A 19,226-nucleotide genomic window follows, 5' to 3' on the forward strand; every position below is an offset into this window, starting at 1 on the left:
TAGGAAAGCTGATAACCTAATTTTGCACCATGGTCAAGTTTAGGCATTTTTGTGAATCAATTAAATAAGAATTTCTAAATTATGCATTCTAAGTCACCTTAATTTGACCTAGTTCCAAACTCTCCAGAATGGTAACTTTCCACTGATGTTCCTTCAAAGGCCACCTACTCAACCATATCAGGTTCTTCTGTGAGATTTGAAGAGTCAAAGCAAAATATTTCCAATAAACTAAGTGAACATCACGTGGAACAGAGTTAACTACTCTGCAGAGCATATAAAAACATTATGAAAGAAATAGGCCAATTCCAACTGTTTTAAAGACCCTATACGTACATGGGGAAATGGTCACAGACAGGCAGGGGTATTTATGAGGTGCACTGGTGGTGATCGGTCCTTTCCTCTTTGATAGGCTCTAACAGATGCGATGCTCAAAGATAGAATCCCAAAAGATTAGCATTAGAAGGCAGAACGAAACTACTCTGCGAGGCAAACTCCTGTATCTTAATTTCACAAAAGAACATCTTTGTTGCACTTGGAGGTAGATTTACTTGGGCTGCTTGATGAGTAATTATAGCGTTGGCAAATACAATTTATGAAGGACATCAATTAAAAAGCAGTGCAGGGTTTAAAAAAAAAAAATTCAGTCAAGACCGTCGTGTCTGGGGCCTGTCTAACCGTGTGAAGTGCCAAAGCACATTAATGGAGATTGTTAAGTCCAGCTCGTCCAGCGAAAGGCTTGGAAGGAAGTGGGACAGCACAGACGATAACCCATCTGTAATCACAAGATGAATACTTCAGTGTGATCAGGCCACACGACATCATTTTCACTGAAATTATTTTGACACCCATGTGAAGAACTGTACAGGCTTTTGATGAAGCAGCATTAACGACAGGGTATCAAACAGCTAAATGGCATAAATTTAATCCTTAAAAACAAAAAGAAGATAATCCTTCGAATTCCCTTCTCTTTTTTTTTCCCATTAGATTTGTTAGCAGGCACCATCCAATTTGATGCCTCAGTAAGGACATCTGTCAAGTTGCTTACACAAATGAACTGTGCCATCATGGACCGGGTGTGCCAAGCACCGTCACGTGATGGAGAAGATGGCACTGCAGAGTTCACTCACTCTCAAAGGCTCTGGTAACAGCCTCGTGGAAAAGAACTTACCAGAGATGATCAAGTTTCAACCACTGCCAGCAGTGGTAATCTGTTCCAAGTTATAAAATCCAAAAAGAGTGGGTCTGGGGTGCCACATCAGGAAACAAAGGGTGGCTTAGTGAATAAAAATAGTCTATCCCAGAGGCTAGGGGTTCACCAATAGTTTGGACACAAAAAACTGCCAACTATGGACTCTGTGGTATAATCAGCAGAACACAACACACACACAAATTTTGTTAATTATGTATATACAATGATATAGAGAGAATTACACACACACATGTAATTATATATACACACATAGATACATATGCGCACATACATTAAGAGGTTCAAAAACAAGATTTTTTTTTAAATAACATAAACTTTCAAAATATTATTTGCCTTCCCACATGCTAAGAACTCCTAGATAATTATCTCCTGAACACCACTCATATATAGAACTGCCCACAGCACTTCCACTTGGGTATCAATAGGCATCTCGGTCATATGAGCCAAACTAAACTCACCTTCTCCCCCAAATCCGACGCACCCACAGCCTTCCCGATCTCCTTTGATGGGGAACTGACTTGGTTCCAGTGACTCAGGCCAAAAGTCATGCTTCAACTCACTCTTTCTCTCTCCCTTCCCCCATCAAATCATTAAGAGTCTGTGGGCTCATCTTTCCAATTATACCCAGAGTTGGCCACTCATCACCACCTCACTGGACTCACCCAGGCCCAAGGCACTTCCTGCTGGATCGCTGCTGGGGGCTCCCAGCTCCACCAGGCTCCCCACACCACAATCTATTCTCAGCACAGAGCCCAAGAGATCCTTTGAAAATGCATGAAGTCAGATCACATCGCTCCTGCTCAGACCGTTCCATCGGCTTCCTATTCGCTCAGGGAAGAAGCTCAAATCCTTGCAACCGCCCTGGTTTTTTCTGCCTGTTGGCCAACGTTCTCCTTCCTGCTCACGTTCCTCCAGCCTGATGGCCTCCTTGCTGCGCCTTCAACACCCCAGACACATCCCCACCTCACGGCCTTTGCACTGAGGCTGCTTCCAGTGCCCGGACTGTCATGCCTCCAAATGTCCCCATGGCTTGCTCACTCCCTTTCTTTGGAGTCTTTCCTCAAATGTCACCTTCTGACAACGCTATAAATCTGCTTCACAGCCCTCCAACACCTCCAAAACTTCCCATCACTCTTCCTTCCTCTACTCAGTTTTTTTTTCCATAACATTTTTCAACATAACATTTGTCTTTCTCCTCCCCACACACACACACTAGAATGTAAACTTAATGAGGATAAGAATGTGTTGTCTATTGTTTACACTGATGTCCCGGTGTCAAAAAGAGTGTTTGATAAATAGTAACATTCGGTGACTCTCCACTGAATGAACAAATGAATTAAATTTCAAATGTGAAATGATGGCATGCAGAATTGTCCTCCGAGTCAAGCAGGGCACAGTATAAGCACTTGAAATTCAAGTGACAAGGCGAACAGAAGCATCCATCACCTTGGTCCCGCCACAAACCACACCTATGGAGAGAAAGTGTTGATAGGAAGAGTAATACATTCTAATAAAATTAATATTTTGAGCGCTTAGAGATACTTAGCTTTTTAAAAAATGCTTTATTCTAGAAAACGCACTAACTCTTTCATAGCAAAGAGAGTCGCCTGGGCAGGTGGGGCGGGGTAAAGGGTGGGGCCTTACGTGGTTGAAAACAAGCTTCCTTGATAAGCAACACCGATTCTGGCCTGCAGGCAAAGAGCTGAGAGAAGAGAAAACCAACAACCTAGGATCAACAGGGCAAGAATTTGAGTATTGCATTTGACAACTGTGTTTCTTTTTTTCTAACTTAAAATATTCTGTTTTTAAAATCGTTTTGCTTTCCGGTCTAGGTCAGAGTTTCTCAGAGTATGGTGCTAGGGACCACAGAATAACCAGATGACCACTAAAAATGCAGATTACCCGATTCCCATTCCTGGATTTACTAAATCAGAACCTCTAGGCAGTGGGGCCTGAAAAATCTGTATTTTTTTTTCACCAGCTTCTCAGGTACTCCAAAACACACTGATACTTGAAAAGTACTAGCCTAGTTCATTTCAGACTAAGGTGTTGGAAAACGTTTCAAAAACTAAACCTCTCCATATATCTGATGATGATCTTACTGAAACGCGGATGCAGCACCAGCTGCTATAGGGAAGTGTGATCGCTGTGAGGTGACCATCAGCCCCCCTCTCTTATCCTCATGAGGAGGCAGGACAGGAACGTCCTACGCTGGACCATGTAGGGAACGTAAGTTCCCGTTAGATTTTTCAACAAGCTCTGTGGACCCACAGTAGGAACAACGATGCCTAAACATATGGATTCCACCCAAACAGGGAGGCCTTTGGATTTTCATGATCTGGACACATTCGAGTCTGTGAATTGCATAACCATCTGGACTACTTAGAAGTGGCAAGAAAAAAAAAAAACCAACTGCACTTGTTTAATATCAGAAAACAAATATAAGTAGAGGAGAGGGCTGAGCTTCCCAGATCAGTTTTTTGGTGTGTGTTTTTTAGCAAAAATGGAGCAATCTTTGGGTTTGGCCCAGCAACCGAGCATGACCAGTGTTCTGAGAATGAAAAGAAGAGGTCCTGGTTTTCCTTAAACACACACACAACAGGGGCCAGTGGTAACACATATGCTGTGAAGTGGTCACGCCTTCTGTCTAATTCCGGTTTACCTCCTCTCTTCCTCCCAAAAGCCTTCCCGACACTTGAGTGAGTACTTATTAGATGCTAATGAGAAGGATATATTGGGGGGATACATCTACCTTTCTGAAGACATCAAGTAGCAGTAGAAGATATGACTGATGCTTTTATGAGATGACAACTCAACCAGGGTGACGAGGCACAAACACTTATCAACCTAAGGGCCAAGTCAGTGAGGGGCACACACAAATGGTCTGCACGTTTAGGGGAAGGAATGAAAAGGCATGGCCCTTCTGAGTAGCGAGTCTTGGACCAAGGAAGAAAGCAGGAGAGGGCATCCCAGGCAGACCTAAGTGTGCGCAGGCTTTGCTCACAGCAGCAGAGGGTGTCCGGTCGGTACTGGGCAAAGGGAGGTGAGCTGGGAGAAAGGCAGGCAGCCAGGCTCCCGAGGGCCCTGAAGTCCAATCTGAATATTCTGAAATGTGCTCAGTGCGAAGGTCCTTGAAGGATTTTGTTGGAGGGATGAGGTAGAGAGGTAGAGAGAGAAAGAGAGAGAGAAAGACAGAGAGAGAGAGAGAGAGAGAGAGAGAGATGCACACTTGGGCACATCGATAGACTGGGATGTACAAGGTTAGTATTGAAAAGACTGGAAGCAAAGAGACCAGGTAAGAACAGGTCAAGGCTGGCATGAGGCTGCAGGTGTCTAGACGGGGCAGAGGCAATGGTAGGAAGAGAGAAATACAGAGAGGACTTCATCACGAGTCAGACTATCTGGCTTTGAACTCCAATCCCACCACACTCGTCGTGGATGGAAGGCAAATAACCTCACTTGTCTAAAGGACAAGTTCAAGTTCCAGCTGAGCTACCCGCTAGCCATGTAACTGTGCACGAGCTGTTGAACTTGTGTGCCTCAGTTTCCCCACTCAGAACACGGGGATGAGAATAGCAGTTGCCTCGTCCTGAGGGTTTTGAGGATCAAATGGGTGAGTGCATAGAAAGCCACCTTTTCTATCTGTACCAACAGCCAAGGTAACATTTCCATGAGTCTTGTAGAAACCAAACAGACCAAGCATATCCATTTTATAAACTGCTGTGGCTTATACGACAGCACAGGGGAGTTTTGCTACTTAAAGAACTCTCATGGCTTCCCAATGATATTTAGAGTAAAACCCAAACTCCTGTCCATGAGCTACCAGTTCCCACGGGCTCTGGATGCCGGTTCCTAATCCAAGTCCCTCCGAAGAGGGCCGTTCTCAGCCGCTGAGCTCCAGGCACACACCTGTGGCTGTTTCGCACTCCCTTCTCTGTGCCACCACATCCAACATCCTCCTGCCTGGACCACTCTGCCCTCCATCCTCGCTTCACGTGCCGTCCTCAGAGAGGCCTCCCCGGATCACCTTAGCTCACATGACACGCACACCCCATGCTCGGCTTTACATCCCTACAGAGGACTTGTCACTGTCCAACTTCACTGCATTGAGCTGTCTATCTCTGTACTGTCTCTGGTGTCATTAGAATAGGAAGTCCATGATGACCAGGAATTTGTCGGGTTCAGTGTGGTTTCCTCTGGCCCTCGGACAACAGCTGGCCACGGTCGGTAGGGGCTCAGTATACATCCACTGAATGCATCAGTAAGTGAATGGATGAGCCGGAGAACTCCAAGTTCAAATCCCAGCTCTGCCACGCGCAAGCTGAGTATCGTCAAGGAAGTTGTTTCATGGGGTCTCTCTGAACTTCCGTTTCCTCAGCTCTAAGGAGGAAAGGCGAGAACTGTGTGGGGCGGACTGGGTGAGGAGAAGTGAGACAACACCCAGCCCCCAGGAAAGAGTCTCGCGTGGAAGAGGCACTTGATCACGGTCAGGAAATTGAGAGTGCAAGGTAGGAATTTGATAATCTGGGAAAAACAAATGGGCCATTGAGGCATTTCCTGTCACATTGACTCTGGTAGAGAAAATCCTGTGGGCAAAGGCCTAATGTCATAAATTGGGCCAGGCAGACTAAGAGGTGGGGATGCACGCTTTCTCGGCAGAGAACAGAGGGAGGGCTGACATGCAAGCCAGCAAGTACACATGACACTTTGGAGAGGTGTAGCTCAAATGCGCTGTATGGATAAAAGGCGACTTACTTTTACACGTGTGTTTAGGTAGAGGAAAGGCTAAATACAAAGGAGAAAGAAGGTCAGCTGACAATCAGCAGAAGATTGAGAGTATAACTTCCAGGCGGTAAGAATAATGCCTGTTCTGTGAGTCTTCTAATGCATTTGGCAAAGTGCAGGCAACTTTTATGACAGCAACTTGTCAAATAGATGTGCTTGGTCTGTTTTGGTATCTTGAAGATCAGTGAAATGATAGCTAAGAGGAGCCATTAGTCCGGATGGAAAAGATGGCTCCTTTCTTTGATGTCACTCTAAGAACCAGAAGGACCCCTTCCCCTGACCCCAAACGATCTGACACTGACATGCAAATTTCCATTACTAGCAGGACAGCACTTAGATTTAGAAAGGACTGTGTCTCATGATAAATTCTCATAAGCCCGGGAAGAACAACAACTTAGCTCTCATTGCTCATGGGCACTTTAGCGTGAATTTGTTTAGAGTAAGTAGATCCACTGAGGCACACAGTAGGTATCATCTTCAAGGATGCTCAGAAAACAGCTCTTTGGAAAAGCTGCCCTTGGTATCACCTTGACCACCCCTGGCTGGACTGGATTCTCCGTGTCCAAGTTCCAGGGCAGCTTGTCCATCGCTCTACACTGTGCTGAAATCATCTATTTCCACGTCTGTCTCCCTTTAAGGCAAGGGCTGTACGAGCCACATTGACCACCGTAGCACCATAGCCTGGCACACAGTAGGTACTCAACTGATAAGGCAACGGCCTTGGATCAGTCTCAGGGGTACTTGCAATTGGCAGCTTCCCTGTGGTTAAAGGCATTTATTTTTCTGTGCACATGACTCAGTCCACATCAAATTCAGATGAACCACTGTTACAGTTTGCCAAAGTAGGCCAAGCCTTAAAACAACATAGAAATGGAAAGTTGTAGAAGATAAAATCTGAGTTATTTTCTTCGTACTGCCAGACTCTATAGATCATGCTGCAATCAAATGACTAAGGACCTCAGAGACTTTCTGCTGCAAAGAAACTTTCGGGTCTCTAATGACGTGACATTATTTATAGCAAGTCCCCTTAGTAAGTCTCCTGGGCCTTACTTCTTGCGTAGCCATATGAAATTTCAAATGTAAAGAAGGAACAACAAATGAAGAAAAAATGCTCCTCAGGATTTTTAAACGAAAACATTTAAACTAATTAAAACATTTCTGTAGTTCAGGAACCAAACTCCACAAACCAGTAGTAAAATACACGTTCTCCAATTTCAATCAATCCCTCTTACTACGATTTAGAATGAATTCCATCATATCTGTGGCTTCCCATATTGTCTTCTACTCTTTGATCTCTAAAGTATAAAATTTTATGCTGTTAAACCACATCATGTTCAGGTCCCCAAAACAAATATACTAATATAGAGATGCAGGTAAAGTTATAGATATACAGATATAACCATACAGGTATATAGATCAGTGATTCTCAACTAGGGGCAATTTTGCTCCCCCTGGGGGGCATTTGAAAATGTCCAGAGAGGCTTCCTTGTCATCACTAGTGGGTGCTTCTGGCCTTTCGTGGGTAGAGGCCAGGGATGCTGCTAAACATCCCACAATCCACAGAGCAGCCCCCACAACAAAGAATTATCCTGTCCAACATATCAGTCATGCTGACACTGAGGAACTCTAATACACTCAGCATAAACAAAAGATAAAGTATTTTCAAATAAATATTACAGGATTACTGCTTCTACATGATCCAAACACAATCGGTGTTCCTTCATTAAGGGAGCATTATGCTGACTTTGGTTATATCTGCTTATAAAATTGTTGACTGCAATCAGGGATTATCTTAAATGTGTTTCAAATATGTATCAACTAGTTAGTTGCCGGCTACGAAGCTTTCCATTTATGTAACTATTGAATTGCTCTTTCCCTGCTGAGAATAAATCAAGAAATAAAAACAGTTTAACAAGTTTTTTCTATGGTGAACATTTTAAAAAGATCGATAAACCTGAAAATTCTTCCTGAAGAATTATAAGTGACTTAATATGTTTATTTTCCAATCTCAGTCATAATTGGGAAACCCAATACTAGAAGCCTGCTTAACTCAAAAATCAGCAATGATAAGAAGTTCCCAAGAGTATAGAATATATAATCATTTAAATCAAACGGGATTACATCATGAGGTCTATTCATGTCTATTAATTCACATCTATCAATTAATTCCCAAAGTATCTGAACTAGTAGTCTCAGATAACTTGATACGAAATTATAAGGAGATGAGAAACCACTGGTCTTGTCCTGGCTATCGAAACATGCCAGGGCTAGTGGTTTCCAGTCTACTGGTAGAGAGCTTTTGCTCACGCTGCAAGAATATCTTGATTACAGACATTTTCCTTTGATTTTAATGATTGCCTGAATTCTGTAGGGACAAGTTTTTACCAGATGGGTTGATTGTATAGCTTTCATCAGTTCTCTGTATCTTACCAGTTATGTTCATTTATCTAAATTCTTTTACCAGAAGAGGGCTCACAGGAGAGTCTAAATCCCATTTCTGATAAGGTCTTGGGGCAGGAGGGAGGGAAATTACACTCCTCCCAACCAACTATTCTGAAATTTGCAACTTAAGATTTTATGCCTTATATTTACTTTAAAAAGAAGGTTCACCCCCTCCCCCGCCCCCCGTCCAGTCCTACATTTTAATTAGGTTGAGTAGGAACCTAATGGTTTCTTAAACATAACCATAAAACACAATCCCTTCAAAGTAGGGGCCGTTGGCTTTCATCTTGAAGACAAATAATGGAATTCAGTCAAGATGTCAATGTTAATCTGCTGTATAACTCAAATTTATTTTCACATTTTATATAAAATAACCATGAATTTAAGTATTCCTAAATAAGGGAGGCATTTTATTCTTAGAATCCAAAACAGCCGTTGTACACTAATACATTCAAGATTACCTTAACATTTCCTTGCATGAATTTTAAAAGATGTGATTATACAGCAATTTGTAAGCAGCTCTTCTTAAATCACATATCAAATTTTACACACTTCAGCAAAAACCAAATTCTGTTCCAGAAAAGTGACTCAACTATATGAAGGCAAATTCTATCAAGTTGTAAACGCAAAAGTGACCAAAAAGGACATAAAACAGATGTAAAAAAAAAAAAATCTTAAAACAATCACAAAAGGATATTAGTGAGGATACCTTTTAACTAACGACAGTACGTGAATACAATCTAAAAACTAACTAACCTTCTCGATATGCTGCAGATAAAATGCAACTTATTGGGGGAGAAAATGTTGGCTTAGAAACTTAAAAAAAAAAAAAGGCAAACTACTTGGCTTTCAAGTAAAATGTTAGCACCTTATTTACAGTGACTCATATTACCAACCTATACTGACTCCATCTATTTCTAGATTTTTTTTTTCCTCATAGCTATTAGTGGAAGAATATATATATATGGCACAAAGGAAAAATTACTCTACGTTCCACAGTGCTGGTTAATAACAGAGGGAGAAGGAAGAGCCATCATAAAGCCTATCTATAAATTACAGTAGCCATAATAAAAATAAGTTAGAGGTATGATTTTTTTTTCAAAGAACTGCAGCTGCCTTCCTATCAAGATTAATATTGAAAATAAACCCTGCGTAATAGGGCCCCTGGGATAAGTAACAGATTCCATGAGGGATGTCCATCTGGCATAGGCCATAAGCTGCCCCCTTCTCCCATTTTCTCTAAATACTTCATAACCAAAATAAGTGCTCACAGAAAGGCCACCTCCTCCCAAACTACACATGTCACCCAAACTACTTCTCTTTCATGTTTCATGACAGTCATAAGGTTACAAAGAGGTGAAACTATCTTAATGCACGACTGGGGAAAAAAAATGCATATAGAAGGAAAATTCTCGATGTAAAAGATCAGATTTCTCCATGAGAAAACAAACCCTCCAGAGATAACGAGACATAGGTTAAGTCAAAGTTCTTGACCCTGGCCTTGACCCGAAAAGAGGAGCTGAGAAAACACCAAGAGCTCATCTCCTTCCAGTACTGAACAATTAGGAACTCCCTTTCATGTGACCTTTGAAAACAAGAGCGAAAAGGAAACCCTCAGGTGCCTGCCCATCCACTGTTGGGCAAAAGTTTTAAAAGTTGCTTTCCTTCCCAGGCAGGGCAGTTTTTAATATAAGAAAAGTAACTGTACCCAAGAGACAAAAGATCATTTCTGATGGCAGAACCTGAGGGTGACGCTTTACATGGTCATCTGGAACTATGGGGTTGCCGGAAAAGTCATGATGCATTTTTGCAATGAAAAGCATAGAAAAATACGTCCTGACTTTTCCAACAACCCAATATATCAAGTATTGCTTGGCAACAAATACTGTCCAAAGAATCCTCACCCTGGTCCTCAGAAATCTGAATGATGGAAGATCCAGATAAAAACATGGAGTTTTACAAAGTAGTAAGAGCAGAAAACGGAACTTGGACATTATACACAATGTAATAAATATATTTTTAATGGATCCTAAAGTTCATCAAAGCTTATGGACTCCAATAGTGGAGAGAAACTCCATGAACTAAACAAGGTCTTTCCAAGAGTTTTATTACATCAAATATAAACATTTTAGAAAGGTGATATATCTCAAATTTGTTGGTTTTATTGTAAACAATTCTGAAGTGGTTTTAATGACATAGGAAAACGGTCATAGTATAATAGAAAACCATGATTCAAAACCAGATACACCATGATATAATTTTTTTCTTTTGTTTTTCTATGCTTTCTAAAATTAGCACCTACTCATTCTGTAATTAGAAAAAAATTTTACAGTGGAACTCCTCAATAAGTATTTCCTTAATCTCTCAGCATGTAAGTAAACAAAAATCCTGGAAATAAAAAACAGCAATAATCAATTTTTACTGCCCACTCATTTACTCATTAATACAACAAATATATTCTGATACCATTTCTATACCAGGCAGTGTGCTAAAGTATTGAGAATATAACATGAGCCAAAAAAGATGGTCTCTGCCTTCGCAGAGCATATAGCCTAGAGCAGGGAAACAAGATAGCAATCGAATGATTACAAAAATATGTAAAACTTCACCTGTGAAATATGCCACGAAAAAGGGCACACAATGCAGGATGGGTTAGAATAAGTGCTGGTAGACCAGAAGGAAAACATTGCAACAGACCAGATGAGAGATGATAATAGCATGAACTAAGGTGGTGATGGTGGGTGGGGGAGTGAAGGTGGAGATGGATTCCAGGGATTTTTTTCCACCCCCTGCATGTGATGATGATGAGTTCAGAGAGGCAAATGGGCTGTCAAGGAAGAAGGCTGGGTTTGGGGCTTTGCGTAACTGGATGGGTAGCAAAGCCTTTCATTGAAACACAGGAAGCTGAACAGAATTGGATTTGGGGATGGGTGGTGGGCTAGATCGTGGGTGCCTTTCAAACGTGTTGGGACTGAGGTACTGAGAGAATGTCTGTAGTTTATGGGAGGTCTGGAATAGAGTGACTTTTGTAAGACTCATGGATGAAGATGTGCAAGAACGCCATGAACGTGAAGGAGATTTGGGAAGGGAGAGCCTACAGAGGAGGACTTTCAGCAGAGCCTTGAGAAACTCCCATATTGAATGACCAGGACGCTGATCAAGCCAAGGAGCCTGCAAAGAGTGGCATTCCTGACATTAGGAGAAGGATGCACTAAGAGACGGATCAGTCGTGCTAAATACTACAACACCTTGGAAGCTGAGCTATCTCTGTTGGGTTTAGGGACTCCAAGACACTTTGCCCTTCACAAAAGGTACAGACTAGAAATACGAGGGAGGGAGATACCAGCTGACCTCAAGGAGTTGCGAAGACGAGACGGGCAGACGTGCAACGACATGGAACCACACCCGCAGAAACTCAGCTCCAGCTTCGGTGGAGGGTAGAAAAGGGCCGGAGCAAAGGCTGCGGCTAAGGAAGAATCACACACGCGAAGAAAATGTGGTGAACACCCATCAGATGAACTTGATTTATTGTGGGAGGAAAACAAAACAGCCTAGAAATTATCCCTCATAATAGATAAGCAGAGTCTAAAAATGTCTGCAAAGGAAAATTCTTGAGAACAAATGACAAAAAACGATTTTCTTATAACAAAGCAGATGAGGCATCTTTTGGGATTAGTGAAAAGGCCTCATTTGCCAGTGAAGTATAAGAGCTGCATGTCCCAGACACCACTGGCCTGGCCGTCATAAGCACAGGGTGTTCCGTGCCCACTTCTCCACCTCACATCCCCGCCCGCATCGCATCTGCTCAAGGGCCACCAGAGCGGCTGAGTCATAGATGACCAAGAAGGAAAAAGAAACAGAAGCCCCTTTCATCTCAAGTGGAGACAAAATGGGGGGAGAGAAGCATGAGTTTTCCCAATGCCCTTTCGCTGCTACAAAATGCGGCATATTAAAAGGTATTTATAGATTGACTCCATCTTAAGACTTAATTTTCACGTGGGGATCGTTCAACATTAAACATACATGTATTGAATGAAATAACTCCCATCTCCAATTTTATTCACTCACATCTGTAAGTATGAGGAATTATCCAGATGTGTTCAGAAGAAAATGACATCTACCAGAAGAAACAGGATTAAAAGGATTGCTTCTGTCTCTGCGACACAACACGTCGGTAAGCCTGAAACTGCCATTGTCCCGTGTCGTCTCAATGTTGTTTTAAACACAAGAGACTCGGGCTAGGTTTTTATACCTGAAGCTAATGCATGAAGTATTAACCGGAAATTTCTAATAAAATTTGAAACGATGTCTCATAAAGCAATTTGGTTATGATAAATATTGATGTTGGGGTACTTTAAAACTGACAGGTTTATCTACAAAGCAATGAGAAGTCTGCAATTTTTGGAATAAAAAAATGTAATGACTAATCGGGAGAAGTGAATTTTTCCCTCTGATTCTGAAGCCACAGATCAACTTCCAGATCTCCAAACCTGAGAACGAGTAACTGACTGACGACTTGCTCTCTCTCTATGGGCTCCTGGTACAGATTTCGTTTCTTCAACACGCGCGCCCCACGTTTTCCCAGGCTCTCTCCTCCGTCTGAAATGCTGTTTCTTGCCACCTCCATGCCAACATACCCTTGCCCCCAGCTCGCGGCCTGGCCTCCGGCTGACATTCCAGGCATTCATCACAAGCAACGCAAACACCTCCTCTCCTGCAGGAACCTGTTGCCGCTCAGGCCACCAGAGTTGCTGTCTCCTTTGGGGTCTTCAAAGCTTCCTTCGCATCTCTTTTATGGCTGTCAGCATGTGCTGATAACAATGAAGTCTTCCTATGCTTTATCCCACCACCCACATCCCCACCCCACCCCACTTCGGGAGCTTCAAGGCAAGGACCATCCCGCCCCCTCTGACTCTCTTGCAGGGCTAGCTACATACAATGCTTTCTCCACAGAAGGAACATAGAAGTGTTTGGATTTAATTTTTCATTCTCACAGGAACTTTCTTTTTAGTGGAAGAGAAAGAAAACAAAGGTCACAAAAGACATAAGGAAAAGGGATGCAAATCTTGACATTCTATTACTTGGGTTCCAGGAAATCGACCCCCCAAAATTGCCTGCAAATCTACAATGGATTCATTTATTCAATGAATGCATATGAGTCTTCATTATGGAATACACACACACACACACACACACACACACACACACACACAGAGGATTAATAAGCCTTGGAGACATGAACACCAAAAATATGTATCTCCCTATGCATGAACTCTTGTTTTTAATTGAAGTACAATTGGTAAACAGTATCCTATTAGTTTCAGGTGTACATCGTAGTGATTCGATATTTATCCACTATAAAATGTTCACCACAATAAGTCTAGTTACCATCTGTCATCATACAAAGTTATTACATTATTATTGACTATATTCCCAATGCTCTACATTGCATCCCCCCGACTTATTTACGTTATAACTGGAAGTTTGCACCTCTTAATCCCCTTCACCTACCTCGCTTGCCCTTTACCAACAGGTATGATCTCTTTATTATTAGGTTTCGGACTTCTGCAGAGCCCCGGCGAGACCAGCGACCCCTGATAACGCTTCCTGCCCACTTCCCACAGCAGTTCTGCTGAGCCCCCGCCCCCCTCCCCTCCGGGGGTCTGCTCCAATCCTCACCCACTCCTCCACTACAGAAGTTTGCCCTTTACCAAGACATGGAATTCAACTGTCACCCCAAAAGCAGCCCCTTCAATCACTCCTTCCCTTCCTCTGCCAAGGAAAATACGTGCTTCCCCTCTACTCTAAATCCTACTCCCATCTAGACTTGGCTCCATCACTTCACCTCCCGTTTGATTCTTCAAATCTTCCCAATCCACTGCTTCCTTCCTCAACTTGCAGATGTTGAAATCCCATCCATCCTTGGGGAGGGGGGGGGAGAGCAAAGAGCACTGAGCCCCTGTCAAGTTAACCTCACCCCTCTCCCCCATCCCACTGACCAAGTTCCATCTCCACACCTGATCTTTCCATTCACTGCCACCCCTTCTGCAGTCTGTCTCCCTCTAGTTAGGGAACTGCTGTCAAGTCTACAGTTGACTCCTAATTTCCAGATCCCACAGACACTTGCTGTAGTGTCTCTTGTTTGTCTGAAATGATCACTTTTCCTCCTGTGACACTTCCAACCATTCCCCTTTTGAAGGAGCATTTTCATTTGGAAACAGTTACTCTCAGCCAGTTTTCTTATCCCCTCAGAAGATTTCTGTTTCTTCTTTAACACGTGCTCTGATCACTTATCATGCCGGATGCATCAACCACCGACACTCTCCAGTCTAAATAGCTGTCATTGTACTGAGTTGCAAACTTCCAGCTCCTTCTGAGTATTACCAGGGATGCCTACCCAACAGCTCAAATCCAACAAATCCAGAGCAGAGCTTATCTTTACCAATCGCTCACATGTTCCTCTCAAGTAACCCATCACTATCTGTTAAATTTCCCACCCAAAGCATCACCTTTCATCCTCTCTCATCCGCCACGTAGGGTCGGTCATTCAGCTCTGCCAACTACACACATCCTTCACACCACTTCCAGTGGCACTGGCAATCCTACCAACGCTTAGAAGCCAGTTTCTCCTCTCTAATCCATCCTCCACACTGTGTCTGGAGTTATCTTTCTTTCTATGTATCTGTTAAGGAACATTTTTATTACATTGCCCAAAAAATGGAAAATACTAAAATACATGACTAACAGAAAAAGCATTTCACACCCCACCCCAAATATGATCGATTGTACAATATTTTGGCATATTTTCCTATCTTTTTTTGTTTTTCTTCTCTGCAGTATATATCATCTTTAGGACAAAGTTGAGTTCCAAGTGTATACATCTAATATAGTTTTTAAATGTAAAGATATCCCCGCCACCATTTTCCTCACCGTTACCTTGTAAGATGTGACGTTTAATAGCTACACAGTATGCTAAGGCATGGCTACAGCATAATTGACTTAATCAGCTCTTAGTAGGGTTAGCCTTCCAAAATAAAGACTTAAAATCTTTCCAGGCTGACCACAGCTTGCTGATCGCAAACTCCTTTACTCAGCAGGGGGGAAAGGCCATTCACAAGTTAACACCACCTTATCTATCCAGTCTCACCCCTTTCCCTTCCTCTCAGGGCTGTCAACCTCACGCCTGTTCCCATGATCCTTCACTTCTTGATTCTTCCAGGCCCTCTCCTAGAAGCGTGCTTTCTTCTTACAGTCCAATGATGACAGGTCTTGCTACTGAGATGCCCAGGCTGTCTTTCACACTGGATAGAATTGCTTTCTTCGTCCTTCTCCCTATTTAGACTGCGAGCCCCTCCAGGAGATACGTCATTTTATTGCCCATCTCAAGACTCATAGCAGCCCCCTAGATTTGTGTTGAATAAATAGAAACAATGGTTTTTCATTTGGGCGTGTCACTAGACTAGGACTTGCTGTGTAATACCCATAACAAGGGCTCACATTTATTGAATGCTGAGTATGTGCCATGTATGATGTTTGAGCTTCAGAGGTGCAGTTTGCATTGGATGGGGGTAATCGTTACAGTACTTGTCCTGCCCATCGACTGTAAATGTCACAAAGGAATTGCATTCCTTTTGCTCAGAGTTTTTGTTCTGAGTATTAGGTACACAATGTGGGGCTTAGTAGGTGCTAAATACTTGCTGCATAAATGAATAAGTGACCCTGTGAAGTCATCAGAAGTGTCCCTTGAGAGTGGAAACTGGAGCACAAGGACTTTGGAGGGGTTTCACATCAAAAAGCAGAAGATGACATCGTCGGTATCTTTCAATGTCCCGTAATAACTTTCCTGAAGGTTTCTTGGCTCTCATGGAAGGCTCCCACAGCCATTATGTCAAACCATGCTGGGGGCGCTAGGCCACGATTCCAGGGCGCAAGGAAGTTTGGCTTTTGAAGGACTCCAATCTGAACAGCTCTGCTAGGCCCCCTTGATATGACAACGGCTGACTTTGAAATTTTACTCCTTAGTTGTTCCTAGCTTGATAAATTAGATTTATTTCTCAAAATGGATTAAATTTACTTTGGCAATATTTTGAGAACCTTTTAATGAAGCGATTGTTGTCAGTCACTTTGAAAACTACAAAAAGAAAATCCTGAACGTTCCACGTAGAACGTTCGTGAGAAATGAATTTTCATGTAATGTATCTGGGACCTAAGACAGATGGCCAATCAAAATGAAGTCATCCTCTCCCTTCCCAGTTGAGTCAGGGCTCCAAATGCTACCAGGTGTTGTCGAGTATGATAAGAAAAATAAAAGGCCATATCTTTGTTTCTGATACGCAGGATGATGAAAAGCATCATCTTCACCTTTTTTTCCTCAAGACTAGACTCTTTCAACTCCCAATTTTGTTTCCATGAGAGACACAAGGTATATCAGACAACCTAACTGAAAAAAAAAAAAAAAGCTCCACCCCAGCTTTCATTCTGAGAACAGTCAGATGAAAAGAATTTTTCTGAAGGCAAAACAGGTGGGTTTTTCCGCTTTATACTTACAAGTGAAACAAACATGTACTTTGTACTTTCACTGAACACAGAACAAGTGGACAAAGCAGAGCTTCCCTCTGCTTTGTTAATACACCTGCCAAGGACTCCCGTCCTGCAAAAGGAACAGGCATCCGAACCCCGTGACTTGTCACTGGGCAAGGGGACCAGGATCTTGGGAGCAGCATTCCAAACGACTTGTGCAGAATAATGTGCAAGACAGGAATCGCTGTAAGGTCACATTAAGCAACACTTGCCCTTGGACACACACTCACACACCCAGCCACCCACATGCTCCCTCGCACACGGACACCAGCCGTCTCCCTCTCAGAAACCAGGTCTTTGGAAAAGTGAGAGCAACCCCATTTATTCAAGTTCAGCATATCCATACAGTGGACCATGAAATACAGCAGTAATGGTGAGTTCCCAGGAAAGGTGAAAAAATAAATGTATATATAAACTACAGGGTGAAAAGAAATAAAGCCCACTTTATACCAAATATCATCTAAAGAGAATTACTTATCAGCAAGAATAAAGACAGACGATAGATTATAAATATTTGACAACCCTAAACATTCTCTTTTGTCCTTCCCAACCCCTCTTTTTCTTACGAGAACATTTCCTCCATGTCTTCTTTACGTTCATCCCAGTCCATCTGAGAATCTCCTTAAACACTGTGCATTGTTTAGAGTATGTGCCTTTGTCACCCAAACACCCAGTGCCTTTGCTTCCTTGAAACCTCACCATTCCTACAAAATCTCCCTCTTTAATTGAAAGAAAGGTAATTATTTCCCAAACTCCTATCTGTTTAAGCGCATAATTCCCCAGACAGCTCTTCCGTCATCGCCACACGCCCTATGCTCAACGTCAATACTTGTGATGCTTTTTCAGTGTTTAGATCGCTCCCTGCGGGCCTACGCTCTTGAAGCATTTATCTTCACCAATATTGAAAGGCTTGAATTTTCTATCTTAGGCGAGCAGATAGTTTCTGACTGGTGATCCAAAACTCCCCTATCAGCCTTCCACCCACAGTTTTAAGAGCCATTTTGTAATCTCTTCTTCCAACTCCCCAAAGAATCCGCTAATACTGGCAAACAAATCTGCTTGTCATTTGTGGCAGCTACAGCTAATTACTTTCTAAAAGTCGCACTCCTCTTTCCATGGTGGAGAACGACTGGCTGTTTCTTCTAACCCCCTTGCATTGTGGTGGGGCCATGCCACTAGCTCTCACCAATGCAGTGCAAGCAGAAAAGATGTGTCACTTTGGGGCCAAAGCAGCTGCGAAGCAAATGTGGGTTCTCCACCTCCCTTTTCCCCTTCTACCCCAACTGGTTGCTGGCACTTAAAGCCAGCAGAGCCTCTGCCAGCCCAGGTTCACTGCCAACCAGACCAACCTTGAGCCATATAGGTGAACAAGAAATACACCTCTATTATGATTACCTTAGTCTCCATTTTGGGTCTATTTGTTGCAGTTGGCAGGCCATTCTAACCGGGCCACCATCTCCCATTGACTCATTTCTACTTCTCATAGCTTGTGAGACCATCTCAATGGTTCCACACAACTTGGATCATTCTGTGTCCTTCTGTCCCTCCAATCTCTGATCAAATCCATCTCTCTCATTAAAACTTCCATCAAAAATCATCTTCTCAACACATAGTGTTTATATTATGTTCACTTGGTTACATCACTCTTTCAGACCCTCTGTCAATAAATACTCAGTACTCTTGCATCAGACGCAAAGTTATTTTGCCAACCTGATTATGTGGCTCTTTGTTTTTCTCTTTGTTTTTTTTTGTTGTTGTTGTTTTGTTTTTTAGTTTGCTTGCTTTCCTGTGACAAACCATCCACCTGTGTCATACGTACACCAGTGGCTACAGGAGTTGATGCAAATGGCCAACAGGGTTTAATTAGTTCATTTATGACAACACCCTCCTCAGCACCATATAGGGAGGGGTGGTTAATAGATCTTCCAGGAAGAAGTCATTCTCCTAAAAATAGGAATGCTGCCTGCTGTGGTTGAAAAAGGCGTGGATTTGCAGTGTGGGGGACATGGGTTCAAATCCTGCCCACCAGCTGGGGTTATGCAAGTTCTTTACAAATTCCTTAAATCGTCTAAGCCAGCGGTTCTCAACCTGTGGGTCGCGACCCCTTTGGGGGTCAAACGACCCTTTCACAGGGGTCGCCTAAGACCATCGGAAAACAAAAAGATATTTACATTACGATTCATAACAGTAGCAAAATTACAGTTATAGA

At 42.7% G+C, this 19,226-nt stretch overlaps 1 protein-coding gene across 3 annotated transcripts in view; it reads right to left on the minus strand.

Moving 5' to 3' along the window:
- TOX3 (TOX high mobility group box family member 3) overlaps positions 1 to 19,226 on the minus strand; it is a 101,101-nt gene that overhangs the window by 33,233 nt on the left and 48,642 nt on the right. The gene's annotated exons all lie outside the window — the stretch shown is intronic.

The sequence above is a fragment of the Hipposideros armiger genome, unplaced genomic scaffold (genome assembly GCF_001890085.2).
Source record: "Hipposideros armiger isolate ML-2016 unplaced genomic scaffold, ASM189008v1 scaffold_4, whole genome shotgun sequence".
Lineage (NCBI taxonomy): Eukaryota > Metazoa > Chordata > Mammalia > Chiroptera > Hipposideridae > Hipposideros > Hipposideros armiger.